The sequence below is a fragment of the Cololabis saira genome, chromosome 2 (assembly GCF_033807715.1).
Source record: "Cololabis saira isolate AMF1-May2022 chromosome 2, fColSai1.1, whole genome shotgun sequence".
Lineage (NCBI taxonomy): Eukaryota > Metazoa > Chordata > Actinopteri > Beloniformes > Belonidae > Cololabis > Cololabis saira.
In genome coordinates this window covers 54,807,612-54,834,423 of record NC_084588.1, presented here as the reverse complement: position 1 = coordinate 54,834,423, position 26,812 = coordinate 54,807,612, and the positions used below count along the sequence as shown (strand labels likewise).

The following is a 26,812-nucleotide window of genomic DNA, read 5'->3' as shown; positions in this document are numbered from 1 at the left end:
GTGAAGCTGGGCTGTTTGGTGAGTGTGGTTTTGGTGCCAATGAGGGCTAACTAAGTTTTATTGCAGTTTAGTTTGAGGAGGGATGAGGTGAACCAGTCTTTGATGTCATGGAGACAGTCACAGAGGGAGGGAGGTGGGAGGGTGGGGGTGGGTTTGGAGGAGATATAGAGCTGGGTGTCGTCCGCGTAGCAATGAAAGTTGATGTTATGTTTACGGAATATTGAGCCAAGTGGGAGGAGGTAGATGATGAATAGAATGGGGCCGAGGACAGAGCCCTGGGGAACACCAGAGGAGAGGGGAGAGGAATGGGATGAAAATGATTTTAACTGTATAAACTGGGTGCGGTTGGTGAGGTAGGAGTGGAACCAGTGTAGGGGTGTGTCAGATATGCCAATGGATGCTAGGCGGTCGAGGAGGATGGAGTGTGAGATGGTGTCAAATGCTGCGGTCATGTCGAGGAGTATGAGGATGGATAAATGTCCAGAGTCAGATGCCAACAGGAGGTCGTTTGTGATTTTAATGAGTGCTGTTTCTGTGCTGTGGCGGACGCGGAAACCGGATTGAAACTGTTCGTAGAGGTTGTTGGTGGAGAGGTGGGCCTGTAGTTGAGGGCGACAACTTTTTCCAGGATTTTTGAGAGGAATGGTAGATTGGAGATGGGGCGGAGATTATTGAAATTGTTGGGGTCTGAACCAGGTTTCTTTAGTAACGGTGTGATAGAGGCATTTTTGAGTGGGGATGGGACAGAACCAGATGTGAGAGATGAGTGAATAATGGCTGTTATCAGGGGAAGTATAGAGAGAAGGGAAGCTATGACAAGGGGGGATGGCAGGGGGTCGAGTTGACATGTTGTTGGTTTGGAAGTCCGGATGAGTTTGGAGAGGTCTGTGGGAGAGGGGAGTTGGAAACAGGAGAGAGGTACAGAGACTGGGGGGTTTGGAACATAGGGAGGATGACAACCGGATGTGAGGGGGGCTAGTTGCTGGTGAATGGTGGATATTTTAGCATTGAAAAATTACATAATGGAGTTGCAGTAGTCTGTGGAGTAGAAGTGTGGGGGGAGGGAGTCAGGGGGGCGGAGGGAGTTATTAATGACAGAAAACAAAGCTCGGGTGTTCCCGGCACCGGCATTGATTTTGGCTGCAAAGTATATGTTTTTGGCTGAGGAGATGGCGTTTTTATACTGTAGGATGTGGGCATGATACATTTGTTGGTGGATGGTGAGACCAGTTTTATGGTGAAGCCGCTCCAGCTGACGGCCTTTGGCCTTCAGCTGGCGCAGGTGGGGGGAGAACCAGGGGGCAGAGTGGCGAAAAGTGATGTTCCGGGTTTTGAGGGGGGCAAGTGAGTTGAGCAGGGAGTGGAGGCCGTCATTGTAATGACTTACTAGCTGGTCTGGGGTGTATGGGGGGGTAATGATGGAGAGATTTTCAAGACCTGTTGTGAGGTCATCTGGGTTTATGTTTTTGGTGTTACGGAGGGTTATGACACGGGATTCCTTGGTTTTGGACAGGATTAGACTGAGGTTAAATGAGATGAGTTTGTGGTCAGAGAAGGGGAGGTCAGCAGCAGAGAAGTTGAGGGGAGTGAAACCAGAGCAGTAAACGGTGTCCAATGAGTGTCCTTTACAGTGTGTGGGGAAATTGATAAATTGTTTGAGTCCAAAACTGTCCAGGCATGAAATGAAGTCCTTGGTGAGAGCAAGATTATTATTGTCCAAGTGAATATTTATGTTGCCAAGCAGAATTATATTGGGTGAAAGTGCACAGATGTGAGTGAGAAGTGTGGTGAAATCATTAATAAAATCCTTGTTTGGTTTGGGGGGACGGTAAATATTAACTAAAATGGTAGGAATGGGTCCATTCAATTGCAGAGCCACGGCCTCGAAGGATTGTGACTCAGTTGGCATGGGAACGACAGTAGCTTTCCAAGTCTCGCGATGCAAGATGGCGAGACCGCCTCCTCTTCCGGAGAGACGTGGTTTGCTGGTGTAAACAAAGCCGGGTGGAATGCATTCGTTGAGTTGTGAATAGTCGTCAGGGGTTTGCCAAGTCTCACAGAGACAGAGACAGTCGAGCTTACGGTCGGTGAGGAGGTCCTGGAGTAGCTGTCCTTTGCCGGTAAGAGAGCGGGTGTTGAGGAGACCAAAGTTGACGTCGGAGTGTTGGTTGGTGAAGCTAACGCTAGCCGACCTGGCTAGGCTGGCTAACGCGCTGTGATCCACTTTCCTGCTGGTGTTTCTCGGAGGACGACGGCGACCGGAGGACCAGATGCTGGATAAATGACCCAGAATCCCTCAGGAGATGAACAACATTCACAGATCAGCCAGAACATTCGTCCCCACATGGTACCCCCCCTAGAGTAGTACCCTCCCTGTACAGGACAGCATAAATATGTTTAACCGACCAAAACCACAAGATAACTGGAAGATTGTAGTCCTGGTTTCCTCTTCCAGGAATCCTGCTGAACTCCAGATTGTCTTGATGGTTGTAGAGATTATTTGATCAGATCATCATCTGGTGTTTTCAAATCCTAAACCTGGAAAGTCCACTTCACAGACACCATAACAAGAACACAACAACCCACAAACCCAGAACCCATTCAATTCAATTTTATTTATATAGCGTCTAATACAACAAAAGTTGTCTCTAGACACTTTCCAGAGACCCAGAACATCAACATAGACCCCCGAGCAATTATTACATAAACAATGGCAGGTAAAAACTCCCCTAGTGGGAGAAAAACCTTAAGCCAAAAAGTGGCAAGAAAAACTCCCCTTTAGGAGGGAAGAAACCTGGACCAGGACCAGGATCATAAGGGGGGACCCTCCTGCCGAGGGCCAGACTGGGGGTCGGGGACGGCAACAGCACAGCAGGCAGGTGGAAGCAGCAACGGGATGACCGGGGGTGGGGATCGCAGGCCAGCACACAGCTCCCGAAGCTCTGGCCCAATCAGCAAGTCCCAGGTTGAGGTGCAGGGTCGGGGAAAGGTTGAGAAGGGGCAGGGCCAGGGAGAGGAGTCTTGATTGACAAACCTTCTCCCCTGCCCGAAGGGGCCGTTACCCTGCCCGTCTCACTCCCACGCTGCAGGTTCCGGTGTTGTGAAGATGCTCTTCGCCACCGGCAGAGGATGCTGCATCATGTACAAAAGGGAAAAAAGAGAAGAAAAGGGGGGGGGGGGGGGCATCACAAAAAACTACAGGAGCAACTCTAACACACTAGAGTTTACACTACCTAGAGATTTACCAACACCAGCTAGAGGTTTACTAAACACTAACTATAGGCTTTACTAAACAGAAATGTTTTAAGTTTATTTTTAAAGGTGGAGGTGGTGTCAGCCTCCTTAACCCAGATTGGAAGTTGGTTCCATAGTAATGGTGCCTGATAGCAGAATGCCCGCCCTCCAAATCTACATTTAGATACTGTAGGAACTACGAGTAAACCTGCACTCTGAGAACGGAGAGCTCTGCCCGGAACATAAGGCTCTATCAGGTCTTGCAAATATTGTGGAGCTAAGCCATTTTGGGCTTTATACGCAAGTAATAAAATTTTAAATTGGATTCTGAATTTTACAGGTAGCCAATGGAGCGACGCTAACACTGGTGAGACGTGGTCTCTCCTGCTGATTCCTGTTAGCACTCGCGCTGCTGCATTTTGGATCAGCTGGAGCCTATTCAGCAAATTACCTCGACATCCTGCTAATAACACATTACAGTAATCTAGTCTAGAAGATACAAACGCATGAACTAGTTTTTCTGCATCACTCTGCGAGAGGATTTTCCTAATTTTTGCAATATTACGGAGATGGAAAAACGCTATTTTACAAACCTGATTAACATATGGTTTAAACGACAAATCCTGATCGAAAATAACACCAAGGTTTCTCACAGTTGCACTGGAAGCCATCGCAACACCATCTAATCCCTTCCTAAGATGCTCTGGACCAAGAATGATAACCTCTGTTTTATCTGAATTTAGAAGCAGGAAATTTCTGGACATCCAGTCCTTGATGTCCCTAAGACATGCCTGAAGTTTAACTAACGGTTCTGTCTCATCCGGCTTCATAGACAAATAGAGCTGCGTATCATCAGCATATCAATGAAAGTGTATGCCGTGATTCTGGATTATACTTCCCAATGGCTGCATGTATAAACTGAACAAGATTGGCCCTAGCACTGAACCCTGCGGAACACCATAACAGACCCTTGACTGTTCTGAAGAAACCTCATGTGCATGGACAAACTGGAACCTGTCAGATAGATATGATTTAAACCAACGTAGAGTTGTCCCTTTACAGCTCTACGTTGGTTTAAATCAGGGCTGTACTGCAAACATCCTGGTACTAGAAACTCCAGGACCCCAGATGTTCTTGTCACTTCCACGTCCTGAATGTTCAGTGGTGTTTTGGTGGTAAAAGTGATTCTGAGTTGATCAGTGTTGGTTCACATCCTGATTCTTTTGGAGAATTAAGGTGAACTTTATAAACACTAATTGTTTTTTTTTCCACTTTTATTAAGGTACTTTTGCTGAAGTTTGTAAAATGCGGCTGAAATCTAAGCTGCAGAAGAAGCACCAGCATGTGTCTGAGGGGATCATTAAAGCAGGAAAGAAAACCCTTCTGGAGCAGATCTACACGGAGCTCTACATCACAGAGGGAGGGACCGGAGAGGTCAACGATGAACATGAAGTCAGACAGATTGAAGCAGCTTCCAGGAAACCAGACGGAGCAGAAACAGCCATCAGACAGGAAGACATCTTTAAACCCCCACCTGGAAGAGGAGGACCAATCAGAACGGTGATGACGAAGGGAGTGGCCGGCATCGGGAAAACAGTCCTAACACAGAAGTTCAGTCTGGACTGGGCTGAAGGCAGAACCAACCAGGAAATCAAGTTCCTGCTTCCATTCACCTTCAGAGAGCTGAATGTGCTGAGAGAGGAGAAGTTCAGCTTGGTGGAACTAGTTCATGGATTCTTCTCTGAAACCAGAGGAATCTGCAGCTTTGAAGAGTTCCAGGTCGTGTTCATCTTTGACGGTCTGGATGAGAGTCGACTTCCTCTGGACTTCCACAACTCTACAATCGTCAGTGACCCCAGAATGTCCACCTCAGTGGACGTGCTGCTGACAAACCTCATCAGGGGGAACCTGCTTCCTTCTGCTCATCTCTGGATCACCACACGACCCGCAGCAGCCAATCAGATCCCTCCTGAATGTGTTGACATGGTGACAGAAGTCAGAGGGTTCACTGACCCACAGAAGGAGGAATACTTCAGGAAGAGGTTCAGAGAAGAGGAGAAGACCAGCAGGATCATCTCCCACATCAAGACATCACGGAGCCTCCACATCATGTGCCACATCCCAGTCTTCTGCTGGATCACTGCTACGGTCCTGGAGAACGTCCTGGAGAACGTCCTGGAAACCAGAGAGGGAGGGGGGCTGCCCAAGACCCTGACTGAGATGTACATCCGCTTCCTGGTGGTCCAGGCCAAACTGAAGAAGGTCAAGTATGACGGAGGAGCTGGGACGGATCCACACTGGAGTCCAGAGAGCAGGAAGATGGTGGAGTCTCTGGGAAAACTGGCTTTTGAGCAGCTGCAGAAAGGAAACCTGATCTTCTATGAACCAGACCTGAGAGAGTGTGGCATCGATGTCAGAGAGGCTTCAGTGTACTCAGGAGTGTTCACCCAGATCTTTAGAGAGGAGAGCAGCCTGTACCAGGACCAGGTCTTCTGCTTCATCCATCTGAGTGTCCAGGAGTTTCTGGCTGCTCTTCATGTCCATCAGACCTTCATCAGGTCTGGAGTCAACCTGCTGGAGGAACAAAAGAACACAGAGACTCAGCTCTATCAGACAGCTGTGGACAAGGCCTTACAGAGTCCAAACGGACACCTGGACTTGTTCCTCCGCTTCCTCATGGGTCTTTCACTGGAGACCAATCAGAACCTCCTACGAGGTCTGATGACATCAAACCAAAGAAGTTCACAGAAAACTATCGAATACATCAAGGAGAAGATCAGTGGGGATCTGTCTGCTGAGAGAAGCATCAACCTGTTCCACTGTCTGAATGAACTGAACGATCGGTCTCTGGTGGAGGAGGTCCAACGGTTCCTGAGGTCTGGACGTCTCTCCACAGATTATCTGTCTCCTGCTGAGTGGTCGGCTCTGGTCTTCATCTTACTGTCATCAGGAGATCTGGAGGTGTTTGACCTGAAGAAGTTCTCAGCTTCAGAGTTGGCTCTACGGAGATTGTTGCCGGTGGTCAAAGCCTCCAAGAAAGTTCTGTAAGTACCAACAGACACATGTTGGACCTCTGGAGTGGAGGCTAGTTTCTGACTACTCCGGTTTTACCTCCAGATTTCATGTTTTCTTCACTTGTTTGGGTCTTTTTTTCAGCAGAACCTCACATGAGTGAGTTTACATTGGTTCTTTCTATTTTGAGATACTTTAATGACACATTGGACCTAAAATCACACACAAGCATGAACTCTGACAAGGAAACACAACAGTGAAATAACCTGGTTGTTGTTCTTTTCTTTCGTCTGCAGACTGAGTGACTGTAAACTCTCAGGGAACATCTGTCCACTTCTGTCCTCAGTTCTCAGCTCTCAGTCCTCCAGTCTGATAGAACTGGACCTGAGCAACAACGACCTGCAGGATTCTGGACTGAAGAAGCTGTGTCCTGGACTGGAGAGTCCACACTGTCACCTGGAGTCTCTCAGGTCAGGATTCATTCAAGGCTTTTCCTGCTGACTCCCTTGCAGCATATAATTCACTTCAGTCCAGTTTTACTGGTAGAACCCACTTTACTACAAATCCACCTCAACACTCCACACAGAAATCAAATATTTAAACCTCAGTGCGGTCTAATCAGTACCATATTATTGATTCTTGATTAATGTAATCTTGATTAAGTTATGGGAACGACACTTTCTCTCCATCTTTCTGGAGGTCTGCTTTAAAACCTGCAGTTGTGAATTAAACCATGGGGCCGACCTGCTCTGACCTTTCACCTTCTGTTCCTGAGGGACGACACCGTCCTACGTTGTTGACACTGAAGCTGTAGTTCTGTTAACAACATCATCCAGCTGTGCAGCAGCAGGATTCAGGTTTCCAGCAGAATATCTACTTCCACATGTTGATTCCCTGGAGAAATACAGGATTACTGCGTTTAGCGACGCCGGGTCACTACAACCCACTGATGACTGTTACCATGACGATGAGGGATGAGGAAGTGGTGGTGGATGACCATCAGCTGAGCCGACTGTCCATCAGTCATGTTACAAATAGATGTATTGTTTCCTATAAACTCTCCTGACGTGACACATTCACCATCCTCAGAGTTGTCGTGGACGTGAAATCAACCATGAGCTGGTTTTGTTTTGTTTTGAATTGTTTGTTGCTGAAATGTGATTTAACAAACTTTACTGAAGACCAGCAGAACAGTTGGAGACACAACTACATTTTCTTCCACAACATTGAAATAACCTGGTTGTTGTTCTTTTCTTCCATCTGCAGACTGAGTGGCTGTAACCTCTCAGAGGACATCTGTCCACTTCTGTCCTCAGTCCTCAGCTCTCAGTCCTCCAGTCTGACAGAACTGGACCTGAGCGAAAACGACCTGCAGGATTCTGGTCTGGAGCAGCTGTGTCCTGGACTGGAGAGTCCACACTGTCACCTGGAGTCTCTCAGGTCAGGATTCATTCAAGTCTTCTCCAGGTCCAGATAACCTGCTGCTAAACGTTTCTGCAGCAGGACACCTGAGCAGAGAACATGCAGCAGACCTGTGTTGTGTGTCTGCAGGCTGTCAGGCTGTCTGATCTCAGAGGAAGGAAGTGCTTCTCTGGTCTCAGCTCTGACCTCCAACCCCTCCCACCTGAGAGAGCTGGACCTGAGCTACAACCATCCAGGAGAGTCAGCAGGGAAGCTTCTGTCTAGACTGGAGGATCCCCGCTGGAGATTGGACACTCTCAGGTAGGACACTCTCAGGTAGGACACACTCAGGTAGGACACACTCAGGTAGGACACTCTCAGGTAGGACACCCCCAGGTAGGACACTCTCAGGTAGGACACTCTCAGGTAGGACACTCTCAGGTAGGACACACTCTCAGGTAGGACACACTCTCAGGTAGGACACTCTCAGGTAGGACACTCTCAGGTAGGACACACTCTCAGGTAGGACACTCTCAGGTAGGACACACTCTCAGGTAGGACACACTCTCAGGTAGGACACTCTCAGGTAGGACACTCTCAGGTAGGACACTCTCAGGTAGGACACACTCTCAGGTAGGACACACTCTCAGGTAGGACACTCTCAGGTAGGACACTCTCAGGTAGGACACACTCTCAGGTAGGACACTCTCAGGTAGGACACACTCTCAGGTAGGACACACTCTCAGGTAGGACACTCTCAGGTAGGACACACTGCTGGGTGTGGGGGGGGGGGCTATGTTGGTGGTCATGGTGGAGCAGGTGTGGGGGTTTTCCTCCACCTCAGGTAATTGCTCAGGGCTGTGGTGGGATGTAGTGGATACGGGAGTGTCCAACAGGTGATGGGGGGGGTGTAGTGGATACAGGAGTGTCCAACAGGTGATGGGGGGGTGTAGTGGATACAGGAGTGTCCAACAGGTGATGGGGGGTGTAGTGGATACAGGAGTGTCCAACAGGTGATGGGGGGGGGGGTGTAGTGGATACAGGAGTGTCCAACAGGTGATGGGGGGGGGGGGGGGGTGTAGTGGATACAGGAGTGTCCAACAGGTGATGGGGGGGGGGGGGGGGGGGGGTGTAGTGGATACAGGAGTGTCCAACAGGTGATGGGGGGGGGGGGGTGTAGTGGATACGGGAGTGTCCAACAGGTGATGGGGGGGGGGTGTAGTGGATACAGGAGTGTCCAACAGGTGATGGGGGGGTGTAGTGGATACGGGAGTGTCCAACAGGTGATGTGGGGGCTCTGACATCTCTGCTTCCTCCGAGAGAGACTGAGCTGGTCTGATCCTCCTCCTCCTTCCAGGGTGGAGCCTGCTGGACAACGATGGCTGACACCAGGAGGTCTGAGGAAGTGTAAGTGTGTTTTTATTCAACCATCTTCACTCGTTCATGAGTTCATCAATGATCAATAACTGATCAATAATAACTGCAGCTGCTTGTTTGTTCTCTCCATCAGATTCCTGTCAACTCACCATCGACACAAACACAGTAAACAAAAACATCCAACTGTCTGATGACAACAGGAAGATGATGTTTGTGGAGGAAGATCAATCATATCCTGATCATCCAGACGGGTTTGATGATCGTCCTCAGCTGCTGTGTAGAGAAGTTCTGACGGGTCGCTGTTACTGGGAGGTCCAGTGGAGCGGACAAGTTTCTGTATCAGTGAATTACAAAAGAATCAGCAGGAGAGGAATCTCTTATGACTGTATGTTTGGAGGAAACGATCATTCCTGGAGTCTGGAAAGTAATCCAGGTGATCAGTACTATGTCCGTCACAATAACAGAGACACATCCACCTCCTCATCTCCATCTCCATCTTCAGACTCTGGCAGAGTAGCAGTGTACGTGGACGTTCCTGCTGGAACTCTGTCCTTCTATGAAGTCTCTGACAGACTGATCCACCTCCACACCTTCAACACCAGCTTCACTGAACCGCTCTGTGCTGGATTTGGATTCTGGTTCAGTTCTGGTTCAGTGTCTCTGGGTCCAGTTTAGTCTCAAGAGTCTCCTGTCAGATAAACTGTCTCTGTTGGATCCTGGACTTGGTCTCTGGTTCTGGTTCCTCAGAGTCTCCATGATGATGATGATGATGATGATGATGATGATGATGATGATGATGATGATGATGATGATCAAGATAATCACTGTTAACTTTTAGTTTTTTGGTTTATTGTATTTTATTTGATCTTTTTCACATTTAAACATTAAATAATTTACTGGACTGTTGATATTTGATCATAAATTAGATTTGTATCTCATTATTCTTGTTTTATTATTGATTCTGTCTCTAAATGTTTTCATGTTTGTCTTCACGTTTAGATTCTTAAAGTCTTGTTTCTTCCCTGAAACAAAGTTTGAGCTTCAAATCGAAACATTTCCATTTTACATTCAACTTTTCCAGTTTGTATGATATTTGATTGATTTATCTGATTGTTTTAATTTGATTCCTTCAGTTTTCAAAGCTGTTGATGTAAAAATGAAGTGAGAAGACGGAAATATTCATGTAACATCCAACATGTAAAAACACCAGCAACATGTTTAAATTAAAAGTATTCAAGTACTCTTGAAACCAGTTTTTTAAGGAAAGGTTTATTTACTGCAACTTTAAAAACATGAGGTAAATATCCTAAGTTTAGGGATAAGTTGATCTGGTCCAGTATTGTCATACCAAAAAGAGAATAAAATATGTACATATTTCTGTGCAAAACATGTTTAGATAAATGTAAATGACCTTTTATGTTGCATGTGCTTGTTAAACATCTGAATGTAACATGTTTCCTGCTGGGTATTGGTCTGGTCGTGGTCCTGGTCTGGTCCTGGTCCAGGTCTGAGTCCTGGTCAAGGTCTGAGTCCTGGTCCAGGTCTGAATCCTGGTCCTGGTCCAGGTCTGAGTCCTGGTCCTGGTCCAGGTCTGAGTCCTGGTCCAGGTCTGAATCCTGGTCCAGGTCTGAGTCCTGGTCCTGGTCAATTCAATTCAATTCAATTCAATTCAATTTTATTTATATAGCGTCTAATACAACAGATGTCTCTAGACGCTTTCCAGAGATCCAGAACATGAACATAAACATAAACATAAACCCCTGAGCAATTATTACATAAACAATGGCAGGTAAAAACTCCCCTAGTGGGAGAAAAGCCTTAATCCAAACAGTGGCAAGGAAAAACTCTCCTTTAGGAGGGAAGAAACCTTGAGCAGGACCAGGCTCATAAGGGGGGACCCTCCTGCCGAAGGCATGACTGGGGGTCGGGGATGTCAGCAGCACAGCAGGCAGGTGGTAGCAGCAACAGGATGATCGAGGGAGGGAGGGGGGGGGGGGGCGTCAGCAGCACACAGCAGACATCCACGTAGGCAGGTGGAAGCAGCAATCGGTTGACCGGGGATGGGGGGGGGGACTGGGACCACAGGCCAGAACGCAGCTCCCGAGGCTCCGGCCTGCAAACATGCACAAAAGAGAAAAAAGGGGGCCGGCACAAGAAACTACAGGAACGATGGACAAAAACGATAGCTATGAGATACTTATAATAAATAAAAATGGAAATGGAGAAGAGAGGAAGGGAAGAGGAGAGGAGAAGAAGGGTGAGAGGCACCGCCCAGCGGATCATGTCGGTCCCCCCTGCAGCATAGGCCTATTTGAGACTAACTATTATAGTCTATAGCTGCAACTATGACTACTGACTCTAACACACTAGAGTTTACACTACCTAGGGATTTACCAACAAAAGAGGAAAGACATGAGAGGAAGTTGTTGGAGACATCCTGCATTTGATGTTTTCAGCCATACTGCGGAAGAACTGTCCTGCATTGATCCTCACAATTCTTGGATTGTCATGCAGGGCTACTTTCTTGAAGGACCCCTCTGTCTGAGCTTGAAGAACCCTTTTTGTGAATTGGCCTGGTAAGGAAAGCATTGACTCAAAGACTCGAACCTGTTGAGTCAGCAGCTTGTCTGCTTCAGGCAGCGTCATGTCTCTGTTTTGGAGCAGCCTCGACAGATCACTTAGTTCTGTGAGGGCATCATACATCACTCCAATATTGACAACAAAGGACATTGAGGTGAGAACATCATTGAGTCCCTTGTATTTTGCTCTGTTGAATCCCTTGAGACATCCACTTTAAATGGACCAGAGCTTGTTTCTTATCATAGCCTGCTTCGTTTGGACGTGTCAAACTCATCTCAAAAGACCGAAAAAAGTGAAACGTCCCTTCCGTGTGCATTGCCGCACGCCTGTAATCCAAGTTATTGGGAGGATGATGCTGGTGGATTGTTTGAGCTCAGAGTTGCAGTGGACCATGCCGATCGCAGAAGTTAAGGAATGACAGCGTATACATAGTTTCAGAAAGATTCCTGTAACAGTCAATATTTGTTGTTTTTACCAAAACGATGATCATCACAAAGACAGTTTAGTGTTTGATGTAACAAATAGTCATCATATAACATATCTTTGAAAACTTGATGGCAGTGGTGGGATTTGAACCCACGCCCAACATGACAATGAGTTCACTGTCCTCAAATGGCCTCCACAGTCACCAGATCTCAAACTTATAGAACACGATGTGGTGGAACGGGAAATTCACATCATGGATGTGCAGCTGACAAATCTGCAGCAACTGCGTGATGCCATCATGTCAATATGGACCAAACTCTCTGAGAAATGTTTCCAGTACCTTGTTAAATCTATGCAACGAAGGATTAACACAGTTCTGAAGGGAACAGGGCGTCCAACCCAGTACTAGCAAGGTGTACCTAATAAATTGGCCATTGATTGTATATAGACTCATCTCTAACCCTCAGGACACCATTGTTCAAAAGCAATCCGGCAAGATTGATCCAGTGGGGCTCAAAGGAGCAGGATCCTGAAATCTGGTTGTTTCAAGTAAGGCTGAATAAATACATATCCAGTTTACAATCAGCCCATGAATTTAAACGCTTTATTCTGGCTAATCAAATTTACCCTCTCTGTTTAAAGGTTAGGAGGAGTTATGCTACATTGCCACCTTCGGAATTTCACACAGACAGTCCAGGTCATAATTCACCCTGAAGTCCAGAAAAGCACTGATGTCCAAGTTAATTCAAAACAGAGCAAAGCAAAGAAGCAGCATTGTTGAGGTTAGGGTCCCCCAGCATCTAGTCATCTAGTCCTGCCTTTTGCTGCAAAGCGGACAGACAAACCTCAGTCCCATTGAAATCCGGTTTTGCCCTGTGTTGCCGAAATTATGACGTTTATGTGCCACATCTGTGCGATGGTGGTATAGTGGAGAGCATAGCTGCCTTCCAAGCAGTTGACCCGGGTTCGATTCCCGGCCATCGCAGCATGTCTTTTGTGAAAAATCTAAATTTTCACGTTTCAACATTCATCTATCAGGTTTGGATTTTGGAGGGATAGAAATAAATAGGCCACTTCCACTGGATACAGGGCTGGATATGCCACCTCACTATTTTCCTGTCAGGATCAACCTTCGAAGGGGATGTAGCTCAGTGGTAGAGCGCATGCTTCGCATGTATGAGGCCCCGGGTTCAATCCCCGGCATCTCCATTAATTGTGTTAATAAAACGCATGAAGTAAGAAAGAGTAATCAGCAACACTGATTGTTACATAAAGGATGAATTATGTTCACACTTAGACAAACTCACAAGATGAATTGGACTTGCTGCTTGTTATTTAACATCAATGCCTTCAAAAAGCTTTAATGGTCATGAGGAGTATACATGGGACACATACATATGTATGCATTTACACTCACCAGCCCCTTTATTAGGTAAAATAACGTCTCCAACTGCACTTCAATGAAAATTTCTAACCAGCCAATCACATGGCAGCAACTCAATGCAATTAGGCACCTAGACATGGTCAAGAGAATCTCCTGTAGTTCTAACCAAGCATCGGAATGGGGAAGTGCGGTGATTTCAGTGACTTTCAACGTGGCATGGTTGTTGGTAACAGACGGGCTGGTCTGAGTATTTCAGAACCTGCCGATCTACTGGGATTTTCAGTAACACTTTACAATAAGGGTCCCTTAATTAACGTTAGTTAATGCATTATTAAGCATTAATTAACAGTTTAATAATAGTTAAATAACCATTATTATGTATTACTTAACATTAATTAGCATATTAGTTAATGCATTAATAAACAGTTAATTAATGCCTACTGCTCAGAGTTAATTAATACATTAGTAAGCATTAATAAACGTTATATGATGTAATTATTTATCCTTATGTATGCATTACTTAGTATCAAGTAATACATTAGTTAATACATAAGTAAAACATTAATAATGTCCATAGTAATCATTTACTAATGGTGTTTATTTGGAGTGAATAAGCATTAAGTAACAGCTACCTAATACATCTACTAATCATTCGCTAATGGTGTACATGTTTACTGGATGGGCATTATTAAACAACTATTTAGAGTCTTAAGTAATAATTTCCTAATGGTGCTGTGTATGTTATCAGGTAGCTTACCTGACCTTATGAACGGTAACCTGACATAAACCTTAATAAATGTATAGGAGTGGCTCATAACCATTACTTAACCATTAGTAAAGGCTTGCTGGACCCTTATTGTAAAGTGTAACACATTTATCCCTTAGGTAACACATTATTAATGCTTAACTGCCTCATAAGCATTACTTAACCATAGTTAACCATTAGTAAATTAAGCAATCACATATAAATAAGTTTACACTTTTTATTTAAAACAAAATAAAACAGATTTTAACAGATAACATTTGTTATATGTATACACACACATCTGTGATAACAGATACGTAACAACAATTCGCACAGAGGAGATCTTTGAACAAACATTATTTAGTAACATAATACAATAACACAGTATGATAGGCTACCCTCTGTTTATCCTCCCTGGAAATGTCTGCTCCCTTTTGACATGATGAGCTATGAGTGGCACCAGTTCCCTCCTCCCCCTCTTGTCCACCAAGGGAAGCACCGGCGTCTCTGGATGTCTTCGCCCTGGCCGCCTCCGCGTGCTTTGCACCCCCAGCATCCCGAACACCCACTTCCTCCGCTTCCAGCCCCCAGCCATCCTGCCCCTTCCATACTGTGTTTTGGGGAAAATGACAGAACAAGAAACAAGATTATTAACCTTGTGTCAGATAAATTTATAATGTTAGCAGGAATAAAGTTGACAAATCTGATTAGACAAAGTAGAATGCAAGATTTCCATGGAATGGATGATTACTATAGCCAAATTTAAGAGTTTCTATAGGAATGATTCTGTCCCATTCTGTTTTTCATCACTATAAGCATGAACATTATAAATGATGGGCTGCTGTTTCAACTTGGCTTCTGTCGATCGGCAATCCAATCGTTTCACTGCGATTGAGAAGACAATCAACAATGTTTTTTTTTCTTGCCGATGTTATAAAACATACACACATGCTGCTACAGCTGTGTAGCGCCCCACCCATTGTGCTCTGGCTCAGCTGATCGACGCTCAGACAGCAGTTAGATCTTGCAGTTTTTAACTCTTTTTATACACACAAAGTACAGCCAAATACCAGGCTAAAAAATACAGTATAGGTCTCTACATGTGGATGGTGGACCAGAGCATGTGAGGGAAACAGAGCAGGTGAGAATTTTCTTGCTCCTTGCTCACAGACCTGTGCAGCGTTGTACACTTAAACCCAAACCTGGCATCGTCAGATTCCAGTATGAGTTCTGTTTCAGATCTCTTCCCTCCCACAGTTTGAATAATAATTTAATCAATTACATACTTTTCGATAACAAACAGATCCAGCTAGAAAACAAGCTGGTTGTGGGTCAGGTATGGGTGGCCCTGGAGCTTAATTGGAGTGGGATGGAGCAGGAGCGCTGGTACAACTTTTAAAATAAAAATCCGCACCCTGCTCCCTGCTGGAGGCCGCATATTTGCACTTCGCCACCAACTTTTACTGTTGCGCTTGTATTTGGTGCCTTTTGCATCTTCAATTGGTAAATGTCTTTGACATAACATTTAAACTCTTCTTTCTAAACATATTTCTGATAATTGCACATGATTTTGTAATGTTTTACCTCAAAATTCTGATCAAATTTTACATACTGAATCTTTGAATATACTAATTAATTTTTCCACATTGGTGATGTGGTTATAACTAGTCTCGTTTCCAAACTCTAATATTTCAAAATGATTGTCTGGGGAAGTTCCACCTCAATTTTGTAAAAATAAGCGGGTGTCTGGGTGGAAACGTTTTGTGAGTTTAAAAAAAAAACAGTGTTGCAAAACCAACCAACAGTCTTTTAGGGTGGGCCTTTCGTTGCTAACATTGCTGACGTTTCTGGTAAGGTGTGTGCAAAGCAGAGCTAACCAATCATTGGTTGAGGACGAAAGACTAACACAGATTTTCATTTAATTTCATTTACTTGTTCTGCCCATCGAAACATTCAAATTGTACCAAAGGAAATAGCAAACAATTGCATCTTTATCCATGTTCAGAAAGGAGCAAGAAAAAGAAAACTCTTATTTAACCTGCCTATTTTACCTATTTTACCTTTTCAAGGAAGTTGGTTGCAACCAGCGGTAGCAGCCAGCGGTAGCACTATTACAAAATCCTGCACTAACTTCCCCAGACATTCAAGTCTTGTCCAGTCTCGACCTGAACGTTGGGCATCACAAGACTAAGTCATAATTAGCAGCCTAACAATTTGTAGCAGTTAATATAAAAAGTTACCTTTCTTTTATGTCTGAAGTGACTCATCTATCACCACAAAATGCTCCTTCCCCCAATTCTCTGTCCTTCTCTATGATGCAGCCTCTCCATCGCTGTCACGCAGACCTCCCGTTGCTTTGCCATTCTTGAAAGGGTTCTTGAGGATGCAGCAATGTTGTCCATCATGAAATCAAGCTGGCGAATAATAATAATAATAATAATAATAATAATAATAATAATAATAACCAAAAAAGTTATCCCACAATTTTAGCCAAAGTTACCTACCATTCAAATCGGTCCACAGATCCACCATCTTTTTCTTCAGCTTCATTTTGTGATGACACCGGTTGCACTTGACTTTCCATCTCAGTATTTCTTTTCTTTTGGAGCCATTCAATTAGTTTGAGGTGTTTGTGTTTTTTTTTTGCCTTCTGTCAGCTCACTCAACTTGTTTGCTGACTTTAACCCACGGATGCCGTGTGCTCCTAAAATGAAACGTGCAGCTTGGTAAGTGGCTATCCTGTTAAAATTACTGTCCGTCCTGCCAGAAAATTCTGCTCCTCCTTCAAGACAGTTACACCCAGGTTACACCGCGATAACTTCTGAGTTCTGGTGCGCGCTAATGCTGCGTTCATGACACCTCAGAACTCTGGGTTTCCCCATTGAAAACTCCCATTTCTGTCTTCAAAGCGTTCCAGACATTGACATTAGACATTGTTGTGTGATGTCAGAAAACTGATTCTCCAAGAAGATTCTGAATTTCCCGATTAGGAGCACCAATATTAGGCCTTAGTTAAAAGCCTTAGTTCCGAATTGGCCTGAACGCCGCACGCCGCACTTTTTTCTTTGCGCGTACTGACCGCGGCCCCATCTACAGAAGCGTCCCAAGATGGATGAGCTCGGAGTCTCACCTCACAGGACCAGGATAACCACGCACAAGGAAAAAGCGGAAAAGGGAAATTCATCTGGAAAACATGGTAAGATTAATCTAACTACGTTAAACTGTTAGCTCTTAATGTTAACTTTATGACACTTTTTTTGAAAAGTTCACAATTCAAGTTGTCATAACAAATACATCATTCTGACAAAATGTAAACTTTTCAAAAAGATGCTGCATATTTGACTCAGTAACACTTGAATAATGGAGAAGAAGAAGTTTACGTCGGTAAATTTGAAAGACTGACTTCTCAGTCATGTAACTGAAAGGGTGTGTGTAGAAGCTAATACACCTTGTGGAGGCTGACACTTTTTTAAATGGAAGACTCCAACTAAACACGGGAGCGGGATGGATGAGACGTCACTGAAACTTGATGTGATGAAGCTCTGCTGCCCCTGCTAGTTTTGGGGGGGTCACCAGACATAAAACCTGTTTTCTCTGTATTTTGAAGGTAGAGGCTTAGATTTATAAGGAATTCGTCTGAAAAAAATTATAATAGGTAAGAATTATAGTACATAAAGAATATGTGGTTATAATCGGAGTCAATGGGGCAAATTTGGACATGAAGGTAAAGAGTGTAAGTTTTTTTAAATGAACTCTCATTGTTCCAAAAATAATAATGCATCAAAATAAATGTTATCAATTATTGACATAGTCAATGCTGTAATATATTTCACTTTGAACCTAATTTTTGAAAATATTGCATATTTTGTGATTTTCCTATTGAAAAAAATCAGGATTATCAAGATTATAATTAACTATATCTATGGCTAGGTCTGAAGTTGTTGAAAAGATTTTATGTGGTGAAAGTGAAAATAAATATGTATTACATTTTTATTGCACTTTTATGAGATGGTAGTCAATGAGGCAAATTTGGACTATGGGTAAAAAGTGTATATTAATTTTAAGGGATGCTTGAGGGTTAAAGAATGATGGGTGTGTACGCTGTGGGTGCGAAAGTTGTGTCATAGCTGTGTTTGTTGTTGTAGGTGTTTGTATACAATAAGCAATCAAACTGATGTAATCAACTATCAATCCTTGCATCCATAGCTTTGACATTTCTCAAGGAGGCTCAACAGTCCAGAAGAGAAGACAGTGATGATGAAGCGATGAGGGGATCTGAGATGCAGCATGACAGTAAAGACGACATTGAGGATGACTCTGAATCCAGCTCTGAATCCAGCTCTGACAGGATAAGGAGAAAAAGGCGAAGAAAAGCAAACATCGCTCTCGCCTGCGGGGTATGTGAAACGTATTTCTTGGCTGGCTTGAGCTGTATGTGTCTGTTGTCCCTACAAGTAGATCAATCTCTCATGACAAGCTGACAGGGCTTGAAATTAACTTTTTGACTTACTAGCCAAGTGGCTAGTAGATGAAAAAAGTTATTAGCCAACCAGATTTTTTACTAGCCAAAACCAAAACGTTTACTTTTGTATTTCGACATCACTTGTATATAGCAGTCATCGTAGTACCATATTACATCAATCCTGTTTTTCTATACGCTACAATTATCATTCAGTAGTGTACTACTATACTATTGGTGGAAAATGAGATTGCATGATGTGTTCTTGTATAATTTAATTTCAGTAGTTGCCTACTTAATTGTAAATCTAACATTTATGGAGGAATATATAGCATTACACCTTCAAAGTAACACTTTGATCCTGTCTTGTCTGTATATTCTATAATGCAGCAGGTGTATTGTATAAATAATGTGTTTATTCTGGGCTGGATAAAAATGTCCAAATGAGAACGAACAAGTGAATTTAAAAACAAGCAGCCTTTTTATTATTAGCTCGAAAGTGTCTTATTAAGACTACAACAACCAACCTAGTCTGTCTTAAGACAACCACAAGACAACAGCTAAACCATTTAAGGAACTATACAGTGTGTCCCCTGCTGGTCAAACTGAGACATTGCATTGGTCCATTTTCTCCAGTTGTTCTTCAGAGTGTTTACTATTCATTCTTCAGAGTCAGACTCAGACGGTTCACCCGGAGTTGACATCAAGAATGAAAAATAAAAAGGTGCAATGGTGCGCACAGTATTGGGAATCTCAATTTGATTTATAAATGGCACAAAAGTTGGGAATCTCGATTTTTCTAACTAGCCAAGTGGCAAGAAAATCTGTCTCGCCACTTGAGGAATTTGGGTCGCAAATGGCAAGTGGCGAGTGCTAAATTCAAGCCCTGCACGCTGATAGAGGGATGTACCAGAAGGACCAGTACGGTCCAAATGAATGTTCATTTCCAAAAATGATTCACCCCAAATGTGTCCATTTTTATTTAGCATTTTCCCCTCTTTTTCTCCCAATTTAGCCTTGATAATTCCCTGTGTGTGTCATGGTGTTTCCATGTACCTTGGTGAAGTTGTGCCAGAATATCCTTCTACACTGTGTTGAGGTGTCACATATGGGATTAGTGTGTCTCACGGTACATTGAACATTAACAGTAAAATACAATGATTTGTTTTTTTCTTCTCATCAATCTCATGATTCAAATGATACATTCCTTCTTGTTCTTGTGTGTTTATATTAGTTGGAGGACCAGGTGATGTGGTGAAGCGGTACAAGGAAGTCCTTGCCATTTTCCAGATGGGGAAGAATATGGCCAAATCCTTCGAGAAGTATCGAGTAGACAGACTTACTATTGTGAGGACTGCAGCGATTGCCGAGCTCGCAATAGCTGCTCCAGAAGAACATGATCAGGTGGAGAAGGGGGAGACGGTGGCAGACTTTGCTAAAAGATGCAAGGAGGTTATAAAGGCCACTGAAGTCATTTCTGCTACAATACATAAAATGAAGGATGATAAAATTATGCCAGCCTATCATACTGTGTTATTGTATTATGTTACTAAATAATGTTTGTTCAAAGCTCTCCTCTGTGTGAATTGTTGTTACGTATCTGTTATCACAGATGTGTGTATATATATATATATATATATATATATATATATATATATATATATATATATATATATATATATATATATATATATATATATATATATATGTATAAGATGTATACATATAACAAATGTTATCTGTTATCTGTTTTATTTTGTTTTAAATAAAAAGTGTAAACTTCTTTATATGTGATTGCTTAATTTACTAATGGTTAACTATGGTCAAGTAATGCTTATGAGGCAGTTAAGCATTAATAATGTGTTACCTAAGGGATAAATGTGTTACACTTTACAATAAGGGTCCAGCAAGCCTTTACTAATGGTTAATTATGGTTAAGTAATGCTTATGAGGCAGTTAAGCATTAATAATGTGTTACCTAAGGGATAAATGTGTTACACTTTACAATAAGGGTCCAGAATAGTATTTACTAATGGTTGATTATGGTTAAGTAATGCTTATGAGGCAGTTAAGCATTAATAATGTGTTACCTAAGGGATACATGTGTTACACTTTACAATAAGGGTCCAGCAAGCCTTTACTAATGGTTAAGTAATGGTTATGAGCCACTCCTATACATTTATTAAGGTTTATGTCAGGTTACCGTTCATAAGGTCAGGTAAGCTACCTGATAACATACACAGCACCATTAGGAAATGATTACTTAAGACTCTAAATAGTTGTTTAATAATGCCCATCCAGTAAACATGTACACCATTAGCGAATGATTAGTAGATGTATTAGGTAGCTGTTACTTAATGCATATTCACTCCAAATAAACACCATTAGTAAATGATTACTAGGGACATTATTAAGGTTTTACTTATGTATTAACTAATGTATTACTTAATACTAAGTAATGCATACGTAAGGATAAATAATTACATCATGTAACGTTTATTAATGCTTACTAATGTATTAATTAACTCTGAGCAGTAGGCATTAATTAACTGTTTATTAATGCATTAACTAATATGCTAATTAATGTTAAGTAATACATAATAATGGTTATTTAACTATTATTACACTGTTAATTAATGCTTAATAATGCATTAACTAACTGTTTATTAATGCATTAACTAATATGCTAATTAATGTTAAGTAATACATAATAATGGTTATTTAACTATTATTAAACTGTTAATTAATGCTTAATAATGCATTAACTAACGTTAATTAAGGGACCCTTATTGTAAAGTGTTACCCAAATCAAATCAAATCAAATGTGGTGGAAGGGGAGATTCACATCATGGATGTGCAGCCGACAAATCTGCAGCAACTGCGTTATGCCATCATGTCAATATGGACCAAACTCTCTGAGAAATGTTTCCAGTACCTTGTTAAATCTATGCCACGAAGGATTCACGCAGTTCTGAAGGGAAAAGGGCGTCCAACGCAGTACTAGCAAGGTGTACCTAAAAAATTGGCCGTTGATTGTATATAGACTCATCTCTAACCCTCAGGACACCATTGTTCAAAAGCAATCCGGCAAGATTGATCCAGTGGGGCTCAAAGGAGCAGGATCCTGAAATCTGGTTGTTTCAAGTAAGTGTGAATAAATATATATCCAGTTTACAATCAGCCCATCAATTTAAACGCTTTATTCTGGCTAATCAAATGTACCCTCTCTGTTTAAAGGTTAGGAGGAGTTATGCAACAATGCCACCTTCGGAATTTCACGCAGATAGTCCAGGTCATACTTCACCCTGAAGTCCAGAAAAGCACTGATGTCCAAGTTAATTCAAAACAGAGCAAAGCAAAGAAGCAGCATTGTTGAGGTTAGGGTCCCCCAGCATCTAGTCATCTAGTCCTGCCTTTTGCTGCAAAGCGGACAGACAAACCTCAGTCCCATTGAAATCCGGTTTTGCCCTGTGTTGCCGAAATTATGACGTTTATGTGCCACATCTGTGCGATGGTGGTATAGTGGTGAGCATAGCTGCCTTCCAAGCAATTGACCCGGGTTCGATTCCCGGCCATCGCAGCATGGCTTTTGTGAAAAATCTGAATTTTCACATTTCAACATTCATCCATCAGGTTTAGATTTTGGAGGGATAGAAATAAAGAGGTGACTTCCACTAAACACATTGCTGGATATGCCACCTCACCACTTTCCCCTCAGGAACACCCATTGAAGGGGATGTAGCTCAGTGGTAGAGCGCATGCTTTGCATGTATGAGGCCCCGGGTTCAATCCCCGGCATCTCCATTAAATGTGTTAATAAACTGCATGAAGTAAGAAAGAGTAATCGGCAACACTCATTGTTACATAAAGGAAGAATTATGTTCACAGTAAGACAAGATCAATTGAACTTGCTGCTTGCTATTTAACATCGCAATGTTACACAATGCCTTCAAAAAGCTTTAATGGTCATGAGGAGTATATATGGGACTAATACATATGTATGCATTTACACTCACCAGCGACTTTATTAGGTAAAATAACGTCTCAAACTGCACTTCAATGAACATTTCTCACCAGCCAATCACATGGCAGCAACTCATTGCAATTTGGCACCTAGACATGGTCAAGAGAATCTCCTGTAGTTCTAACCAAGCATCGGAATGGGGAAGTGCGGTGATTTCAGTGACTTTCAACGTGGCATGGTTGTTGGTAACAGACGGGCTGGTCTGAGTATTTCAGAACCTGCCGATCTACTGGGATTTTCATGCAAAAACCTCTCTGGGGTTTACAGAGAATGGTCGGAAAAAGAGAAAATATCCAGTGAGCGGTAGTTCCTTGGGGGCAAATGCCTTGTGGATGCCAGAGGTCAGAAGAGAATGGCCAGACTGGTTGTAGCTGATAGAAAGGCAACAGTAACTCAAACAACCACTCGTTACAACTGATGTATGCCGAAGAGCATCTCTGAACGCACAACACGTCAAACCTTGAGGCGGATGGGCCTCAGCAGCAGAACCACACTGGGTACCACTCCTGTCAGCTAAGAACAGGAAACTGAGGCTACATTTCACTCAGGCTCACCAAATTTGGACAACAGAATTTTGGAAAAAGGTTGCCTGATATGATGAGTCTCAATATCGGCTGCGACATTCGGATGGTATGGTCAGAATTTGGCATCAACAACAAGAAAGCATGGATCCATCATGCCTTGTATCAACAATTAATGCTGGTGGTGGTGGTGGTGTAATGGTTTGGGGCAGTGCTTTAAGTGGACAAAAATAAGTGCCAGTACTCCCCTTATTCAACTGATGTCAGGTAAATTAGGCGGTGGATAGCAGCAGATGATTAAGTGACATATTTAAATGCTAGGGACATGATCCTGATTTTTAAAAAGAAAATTCCTTTATTGAATTTTCCAAACAAATTTTGTGTGCACAAGGGAGGTCTTCAGGGGGGTGGCCCTCAGGTAATAAAGAGGCTGATGCACAACCAAACTAACTGGCACCTAGAGTTCCCTGTGGACAGACACATGAGAGACATACATAGATAAAATATGGAGACAAGGCATGGAGAAAATTGGAGAAGTGAGCTATGCAGTTGACAATAAATCAATTAAATAACATACTCCTGTGTTTGTTTCTATCATAAAAAAAAGGTTGACAAGGAAAAATACAGGGAAATTAACTGGAAAGAAAAAGCAGCTTTTTTCCATCCATAAGTGGTAGTGTGGCCGAGAGGTCTAAGGCGCTGGATTTAGGCTCCAGTCTCGGAAGAGGCGTGGGTTCAAATCCCACCACTGCCATCAAAGATAGTTTGACATTTTTTCCCGTTTTCATGTCAATTCACAACAAAGATGATCTCAAGTCTCCATCCACTAATAGGTTTGTGCATTAACTCAAAATGTTTCCCATCTTGAATCTCAGACTGCTATCAGAACATAGACATTTGATCCCCTTTAAATGGACCAGAGATTGTTTCTTATCATAGTCTGCTTTGTTTGGACATGTGTCAAACTCATCTCAAAAGACGGAAAAATGTGAAACGTCCCTGTCGTTTGCATTGGCACACGCCTGTAATCCAAGATATTGGGAGGTTGAGTTTGGTGGATTGTTTGAGCTCAGAGCTGCAGTGGACCATGCCGATCGCACAAGTTAAGTATACATAGTTTCAGAAAGATTCCTGTAAAAGTCAATATTTGTTGTTTTGACCAAACCAATGATCTTCACAAAGAAAGTTTAGTATTTGATGTAACACATAGTCATCAACATATCTTTGAAGCCTAGATGGCAGTGGTGGGATTTGAACCCACGCTTCTTCCGAGACTGGAGCCTTAATCCAGCGCCTTAGACCGCTCGGCCACACTACCACTTATGGATGGAAAAAAGCTGCTTTTTATTTCCAGTTAATTTCCCTGTATTTTTCCCGTTTTCATGTCAATTCACAACAAAGATGATCTCAAGTCTCCATCCACTCATAGGTTTGTGCATTAACTCAAAATGGTTCCCATCTTGAATCTCAGACTGCTATCAGAACATAGACATTTGATCCAGTTTAAATGGACCAGAGATTGTTTCTTATCATAGTCTGCTTCCTTTGGACGTGTCAAATTCATCTCAAAAGACCGAAAAATGGAGGCTTCCGGTGACGTCATGAAGTGAATAGCAGCTTAGAAACTGTGCTCCGTCGGACAATACTTTTAAATCAGTGACAACAGTAATTGCCGTCCACATAGCAGAAAGAATACACAATGTATTCGTCTACGAGACAAAAAGCTTCCAGCAAACAAGAAAATTCGAAAGAAAAAGATGATAAACAACGGAGGAGCCCCTCTAACGTTAGCTTAAATGCTGCCAGCCACACGGACCAACACGAGCAGGGGTTGTTGGAGGAGCTGAAACAACTTCGAAGGGAAAACCAAGAGGGATAACCAAACCAAAAAGTCCCTGGACAGACTGGAACAAACAGTGGCAGACATAAAAGAACAAATGGGCGAACATGGAGAGAGAATTAAAAATTTGGAGGAAAGGGCCGGCATAACTGAAGATACGGTGATGCGCCAGCAGAGGGCGCTCCGATACCTGCTTCACCGGGATATCGAACTTTCAGCCACCTGCGACGATCTCCAAAATAGACTAAGAAGAAATAATATCAGGATCTTTCAAATACCCGAGGGAAGTGAAGGAGGGAACATGGTGGGATTCGTGAAAGATCTACTCCACAAAGTGCTGAAACTACCACCAGAGTTGGACGTCAGGATCGAGAGAGCGCACCGCTCACTGCAATCCAAACCTACAGACCCGGCGGCTCCCCCCAGGTCAATCATTGTGAGATTTCTGGATGCTGCGGTTAAGGATGCGGTTATAAAGCAAGCATGGAGCCAGGGGCAGATCTTTTTCCAAGACAAGAGAATCTTTTTTGATCAAGATTACTCCCCTGAACTTCAAAAGAAAAGAGCAAAAGTCCGCGAAGTCATCAAGCAACTCAAAAAGAAAGGCGTGCAGGCAAATTGCATGTACCCGGCGCAACTGAAGCTCAAGATGGATACGGGAAATAAGACCTTCTCCACACTGACGAGGGCTGCGGCGGTGCTGAAGGACCTGGGAGTGGAGGTGCGATGTGGAGAGAGGGAACGGGTCGAGGAGGAATTAAAGGAAGAATGGAGGAGCAGCGCAAAGAGGAAGGATCGGGGGATGACGACATCAGACCTCAAGGTCTTTCTACAAGGAGAAGATTAAACCATCTTTAACTGCCAAGGTAGCCAAAAAAAAAAAAAAATTGACTGAAATGCGACAGTAATTACAGTGATAAAGAGACAATGAATACATATAAGGCTAAGTCACTATAGTGTAAAGATATGTATTGTTGTTATTAACAATTACAATTCATATGTTAAGTCCAGACGGATGCCGGTTGTTGTTTGTTTTGTTAGTTTTCACCATGAGTGGATTACACTCATTTAGACCTTTCTTACATTTAGGTGTAATATTGGTTTTATTTGCACTTTATGTGTTTTTTCCCACAGAGAGGGTAGGTCACACCTCTCTGCCCCAACACCAGCGGGGATCGGACACAGTTTGGGTTAAAACTCTGTGTTCGATTGGAAATTTGGAAGTTCGATTTTATTTTATTAAGGTTCTTTGTGTTTTTTTGTTGTTGTTCCCCCTGACACACATAGTTGACCATAAATTGTTCATGTGCATACAGAGGGGTGGCTATCCTATTTAACAAATCTATGTATTATAATAATGAAAAAACTTTTCAAGATAGCGAAGGCCGCTATATTATGGTGGTTGGAACAGCTGCGGGACAAAAAATAACTATTTTAAATATATATGCACCAAATGAAGACTGCCCACATTTTTTTATGAAAATTGCAGCTCTTTTGGCAGATGAAGCGGAGGGTATTATCCTAATCGGGGGAGATTTCAATTGTACATTAAATAATAAATTAGATAGACAACCCATAACAATGAAACCCCAATCTAAAATGTCAAAAGCTCTATTAAATATGATGAGAGAGCTAGGTTTAGTGGATGTTTGGCGCTATTTACATCCGAAGGATAGAGACTTTACATTCATGTCTCATGTACACGGTAGTTACTCAAGGATAGACTATCTCCTCACTTCAAAAAAGGACATATACAGAATAAGAAAGAGCAATATAGGATCAATAACAATTTCAGATCATAGCCCGGTC

At 42.9% G+C, this 26,812-nt stretch overlaps 1 protein-coding gene and 6 non-coding genes across 7 annotated transcripts in view; 6 read left to right on the top strand and 1 right to left on the bottom strand.

Annotated features, from left to right (window-relative positions):
* The window catches only part of LOC133418390 (NACHT, LRR and PYD domains-containing protein 4-like), a 398,000-nt gene that overhangs the window by 14,595 nt on the left and 356,593 nt on the right, over window positions 1–26,812 (top strand). The window lies entirely within an intron of this gene.
* Window positions 12,944–13,015, top strand: trnag-ucc (transfer RNA glycine (anticodon UCC)). The gene has a single exon. It is a non-coding gene; the product is annotated as a tRNA-Gly (tRNA).
* trnaa-cgc (transfer RNA alanine (anticodon CGC)) lies at window positions 13,168–13,239 on the top strand. The gene has a single exon. It is a non-coding gene; the product is annotated as a tRNA-Ala (tRNA).
* Window positions 22,127–22,198, top strand: trnag-ucc (transfer RNA glycine (anticodon UCC)). Its single transcript has one exon. It is a non-coding gene; the product is annotated as a tRNA-Gly (tRNA).
* trnaa-ugc (transfer RNA alanine (anticodon UGC)) lies at window positions 22,351–22,422 on the top strand. Its single transcript has one exon. It is a non-coding gene; the product is annotated as a tRNA-Ala (tRNA).
* Window positions 23,836–23,917, top strand: trnal-uag (transfer RNA leucine (anticodon UAG)). The gene has a single exon. It is a non-coding gene; the product is annotated as a tRNA-Leu (tRNA).
* On the bottom strand, window positions 24,400–24,481 carry trnal-aag (transfer RNA leucine (anticodon AAG)). The gene has a single exon. It is a non-coding gene; the product is annotated as a tRNA-Leu (tRNA).